Here is a 6,078-nt window from a genome sequence, read left to right as displayed (position 1 = left end):
AAAAAAAAAAAAAAAAAAAAAGCTATCAAGTAAAGAGATCAAATCAATAAACTGACAGTAAATATTTACTTAATAACAACTTACGTTCCCAACCACTGTCTCAGAGCAGCACTCAATGTAGGAGGAAAAGCAGATGTCCAGCTGAGTACAGGGGGCCACCTGCTCTCAGCACTCTCAGCAATCCAAGAAGACCACAAAGGAAGAGGTTTCAGGTGAATCAACAGAAAATGGGGCTGAAACTGACCCAGCTCCTGATATACTGAGAGGGGCTTCTTTATAATCAAAACATTAATAAACTGCGAGAAGGGCTGTAAAAGAATCTCCAGGGCAATTCAGTGATCTGGGTTAGCAAAGCAGCTTTCCAGAGAGGAATGGGGTCAGGAGGAGAGCTGTACTGAGGCCACCATGGGAGAAGCAGGGCCACACAGCACAAGGACTAAGGTGGCGCATGGTGATGAACCAGAAGCAAAGGAGCGAAAAGAACAAATACCTTCACTTTCTGCACCTCTCTGACTCTCCTGCCGGGATCCCTGGAGTCGTCTGGAAATCAGGGCAGCTCATCCAGGGCTTCTTTCCAGGCAGAGCATGAGGTAGAAGGGCTGAGAGCAGACCTGGAGGGGTAAGCAGAAGATATCTGGCATGAAGGCCAGCAGGAATAACAGAGTTCCAGGAGACCAGGAAGAGAGACTGTAAGGATGCAGCGGGATTCTGGGCTCACTAAAAAGGATCAAAAGCAGTAGTAAGAGAGAACTGCTATGAATACATAATATACATGGGGCTGCGCATGGCTGCAAACTCATCTGAGCACTGCACTACAGCCTGAGAATCCCCTGGCACTATATATGGGCTATTGTGGCTAAATGCACATTCAGCAACTAAACAGTAGTTTATTTCCAGTAAAAGAACTCATGATAATTTAGTGCCTTTTATAGGTGGTTGTAAAGTGTGAAAATTAAGATAAAACTCACTAATTTCAATCAAAAGATTAATTTAGACAAAGACCATCGCCACAGACTTCCTAGGAATCATTGTGGATTTGTTAGTCATCAAATTAACAAGTGACAGATGTTTCTGAATGTAAGTCCATATCTTGAAGAGATATGAAGAGATGCTGTAAAAACAGCTAAAATATTTATCTCAAGCCAGCCAGTCAACAATGTCATAAAGATCTATATTGGATTGTACTTTTTTCTTTAATCTCAGAAAATCATTTCTCAACTTTTTATGTAATGCCTTCCAAGACTGCAATCATATACTTGTTGAAAGGCAGGAAAAAGAAAATCAGCTGAATTAAACATCCAACAGCATTCAGTAACTGTCTACCGACTGTCTTCCCTGTGCTATCTCTTGGCCAGGGGCTGGGACTTGGCGGTGGACACCGCCTAGTGGGACAATGCAGACTGCACAGGATGTCTTTCAGGAGCATCCAGCCTTCAAGCTGAGGCTACACAGTAACGGCGCTCACACTGATAAGGGGTTCCTGCCCACCCTGCTGCCCTCCTTCTCTGGGCAGACCACCCGAACACAGATGACACCTAACATGAACAGATGCTAGATCAAGTCCACACTCCAGCTAGATGGATATGGACTTTGTATGCAGTTAGGTAGCTACGGACTTAAACAAGTTCAGAAATGTCTGTCACTCATGAATTCAATGACTAATGAATCCACAATGATTCTCAGGAAGTCTGTAATCATGGTGCCTCAGTCTACATTAATCTCTTGATTGAAATCAGGACCTTTACATAATGTTGACACTTTACAACCACCTTTAAAAGGCACTAAATTGCCATGAATTGTTTTTCTCAAAACAAACTTCTGTTTAGTTATTCAAAGCACATTTAGCCACAACAATCCATATACAGTGACAGGGGGTTTTCCTAAAGTCTGCCTCTTAGCGCAGAAAGACCCAAGTATCACTTTAGTCCAGGGACCTGTCTCACCCTCAGAACTCACTATAGCGCTTCCCGGGGCCTGCTGTGGATTCCTCCAGCCAGAGGCTTGCTGCCCAGGAGAAATGTGGAGGCCACCAAGGACATATCTGGGAATTGTAAGAAGGGCCTGAGGACTGACATTTAAGAGCAACCACTGAACCAGCGAACTGCTGCACTGTAGATGGAGGCACGCAGAATGACTCACTCAGTGGTCCTTCTACAAAGTGACAAAGACAATGATCAATCTCCCCTGGCTCTGCCCTTGGCCAATTCAGCCACATCATCCACAGAGCCTCCCATGGCTCCCCACATGGTCCTGCCTCAGACTCTTGCTCACACCACAGCTATGCAAAGTTACATTGCTCACATGTGCTTAAAATCTACCAGGTGACTCAATAAAATGTACTTAGAGTGAAACATGTACTTCAGACCCTGGCTCTGACTTGACCCCTCTCAGTCTGTCTCTCCATCTCCCTATCCTTCTCTCTATCACTCCCCATCCTATTCCTGCCATTTCCCCTAACCACTTAGTCCAAACAGCTGGACAGTTTGTGCCCAGCTTCTTCTGCCTCCAAGTCCTCCCCAGTGTCCTGAAGGCTGGCTCTCTTCTCCTCAGGAACACCCTTATAGAGACAGTTCTTACCCACCATACAGAGTAAGCCTGCCACTCACTCTTGGGTAACCTCTCTGATCTTCCCACTGGCAGTATTCACAATGGGACATGCTCTAGAATGCAAGTTCAGTGACAGCGAGGACCTCATGCTTCATGGATGTAGCCTTCCCATTGCGTACAGTGGGTCCAGCATTGCAGTAAAAATTAGTGGGCAGCCTAAGAAGCATCAAAACAAAATATCACCTAATGTAAACTGCATGTCATTATTGTTTATCTTACTATGACAGGTAAACTTTAAAGAGTACTGAAATAACATCAAAATGTTCCCTGGTCTGCTCTTGTCTTCATATAGATCTCTCCAGATTCCACTCCTCAAGAGTTTTATTTCCCCTCAATACACTTCTAGTCCTGGGCCCTTTGTTCCCTGTATTCCTATTTACATCCCAACACTTGTACTTTGATTTCTGTCATCATGTCAAATTCAGCTTATTGAACCCTAAAATTACTGACTGTCAAGCAAATATGAGTTCCCTTTCACTCAATATTTTCACTAACCTGCAAATATTTACATTTAAAAGCTAAAATTATGGGCTGGAGAGATGGCTCAGTGGTCTAAAGCACCTACTTAGAACAAGCTTAGCAAAGCATCAGGGACCGCCGTTGGATCCCCCAGCACCACATGCCAGCCAGCCCCGCCCCCTGGTGGGCTGAGCTGGCCACACACACACACCACACTCTCTCTCTCTCTCTCTCATAAATAAATAAATAAATAAATAAAAATTTTTTAAAAAAAGCTAAAATTATGCTGACTATGAAGTTAAACAACTAAAAAGGACATTAGAGAAACAGCAAGTGAAGTAGTTGTCTGTTTTCTTTTTTTCAAGTAGAAGTTTATAGGGAAGAAGGGTGTAAAATACATAAATTTGCTCTTGTGTGCAAATTAAACTGCTAATATCTGAGAAAAAAATCAAAAGAAGCCATTAATCTGGTCCCAACTTTTTTCTTCTTTCTTCATCTGTCTTTAACACTTAGCCAAAGTTAGAGAGGTCAAAATGTAAGTCTAGTGAGCATAAATCTTTGCAGGTAGAAATAATTCTTGTGCCTAAAATAACACAGCACCAAGAAAATACCTACCGCACTAAAGCAACTCAGAAGTCCATGTTCTGAAAGGTAAATATTATCTACAAGTGCAGGTATCATAAGTGATTAGCAGTTATTACAAATTAATAACTTTCACAGCTTTAATTGGTAGGCAAGGGGAGAAATCTATGGAGCTTACACTTTAATTGGTAGCTTCTAATTATAGACAGATTTGCCCAATTGAGTGAAAGAAAGCAAGGCTCAATCTGATAAAGAGAGCTACTGCAAGGCAATGAGAAAAGCACAAGGACTCGAGCACAAAGCCAGGGTGGCCTCGCTGCTCCTGTGCATGCTCGGACTCTTCACCTCAAGCGTGCTACGTGTGTGGAGATGCTCCCTACAACTCTCTCATCCCTAAATCTGTGCTCTGCTACTATCCCACCCTAACACAGCTTCCATGATCCACAGCAGCTACCAAGAAGCAGTGTCAGAAGTCATAAACTGCAAGAGAATCAACTGTTCTTGAAGGATTTTCTTTGGTGAGTTCTCATTTGTCAGGCATGGTGCTAGGCACCTGAAGTTCAAAAAATAAAATCAAATACTGGGGGGCGGGGGGGGGGAACCACTCTTTCACCTCAGTGAGACAATAGTGCAGGAGGGAAAGCTAAGCAAGCAGTTAGTTACCCTGCAGGGAGCTGAGCACTGGGTGAGGAGGCTGTGCTGTGTGGACAGGACAGGCATTCAGGAAGCTTTGAGAGGGAGGTGCCACATTACCAAGAGACAGCCACGTTTGAAACTGCCGTATTGCTTAACCTGCCTTATATTCTTAAACAAATAATAAAATCAGCATTTACTGTAATAAAAACACTTTATCAGACTGGCTCACAGTTTTCAAAGTTTATGAGGAAAAATTAAGTCGATTTCCTTTTAATAAATATTATTTAACGACTGGAACATGTGGGAGGCATATTCACACGTCAGGAGCAGTGGTAGCGAGGCGCTCAGGGGACAGTTACCTAACTGGGAGTCTCAGACAGCCCTCCCGGGACTAAGCGCCGGGCAGCACCTGGCAAACAAGGTGGTGAAGCCCCTATAAACAGTGATGATTCACTAACATGACATAAATCAAGATTTTTAGCTCACCAAAAACTAACATTCGGATTTAAAATCACAAGCCAGTGCCACTAAAATTCACCGGCAGGCCCTAGCACATGAGTAATGAGATCATATCAACTTGTACAGTGTGACTGAAAGGAAAAGGTGGTTTTCTAAATGGTAATTCAGATTAGACAAATAACACACTGTATCGAATTTTGTAGCCCTAAGCCATATTTTGCTAAAAACAAAGGTATATTATGCAAGACTAAAGAAAACAGTGAAAATCAGAGCAATTAATTTCCCAGCAATGTTTCCCATAAAAAACCATCACTACTATGCTTTGCCTGCAACACAGGCTTGCATCGCACAATGGTTTAAGTGTGTAATAACTTGCATATTTCACTAAGATGTAATATCCTCCCAAACTTCCTCATAATGAGAGTTTTCCAAAGAAATTATTGATCCTTGGAATGTTTCAGGTTTTAAAATTACTGACAAATCCTTTCCTATTTTCTTTGCAGTTAGAAATAATTCTTCTTGATCGCCAGTGTAAAGACGTATGAAAGTACAAAGACAGAGCATTTTCCCAAGTACAGATGTCCCAGTTGACACAGGACCTTTCCCATAACTTCCCCAAAACAAAAACTAGGAAAGTTGCCGCTAGGGTCCTAAAAATACCTGTAAGAAAACAGATGACTCGGCATCAGTGTAGCACAGCAAGAGTGCATCAAGTGCGTGCAAACGAGTTTCCAAGAGTCTGCCCCAAGCCTCTCCTGCCCTGCCCGGTGGCGCCTTTGTGCTTCTCCGCGGAGCCCGCACCTTTCTAGGTGGCCTGCGTCCTGCAGAGGTGTCTAGCGCTCCGTGAAGGAGGCCGTTAAGCAGCTCTCCGCGGGCTCTTTCACCAGCACCTTGGTTGCTGCTCAGTTCCTGACCTGGCCGTGGTGTAAGGGGAACATGAAAGGAGGGGTTCCCAGTAACGCACAATCCACAGGGCGGGTGAGCTGCCGCCAGGGACGCAGCCTGGGCTGGAGGGGCGCGGGGACCCGGACCCAGGGACAGACTGACAGATCCGGGCTCCGGGCAAGGGCGTGGGACGCGGGGGAGAGGCCGGAGGCTCCAAAACACTACCGCCGAGAGGGCGAGGAGACAGCGGAGGAGGACCGGCAAGGAGGACGGACGCACGGACAGACGTACGGACCGAGTCTGCTGGGAAGAGGGAAGGGAGGACGAGCAGCAGAGGCACGGAGCGGCAGGGAGCCGAACGAGGCGCGCTCCCCGCGGGGCTGGTCCGGGCGGCGGGACGGAGGTGGCGGCGCCGCCAGGGCTGCGCGCACGTGCGCCCCACTTCGCCGC

At 45.4% G+C, this 6,078-nt stretch overlaps 1 protein-coding gene across 1 annotated transcript in view; it reads right to left on the bottom strand.

The window, feature by feature from the left end:
* The window catches only part of Bmpr1b (bone morphogenetic protein receptor type 1B), a 482,076-nt gene extending 481,477 nt beyond the window's left edge, over window positions 1–599 (bottom strand). Inside the window, exon 1 of the mRNA XM_023700599.1 lies at window positions 491–599. The gene's annotated coding sequence lies outside the window, so the exon portion shown is untranslated. The remainder of the gene's footprint in view (window positions 1–490) is intronic.
* Between the last annotated feature and the right edge of the window lie 5,479 nt (window positions 600–6,078).

Source organism: Octodon degus, unplaced genomic scaffold, assembly GCF_000260255.1.
Source record: "Octodon degus isolate 3935 unplaced genomic scaffold, OctDeg1.0 scaffold00125, whole genome shotgun sequence".
Lineage (NCBI taxonomy): Eukaryota > Metazoa > Chordata > Mammalia > Rodentia > Octodontidae > Octodon > Octodon degus.
Note: the sequence above shows the minus strand (reverse complement) of the source record. Positions and strands in the feature narration are given on the sequence as shown.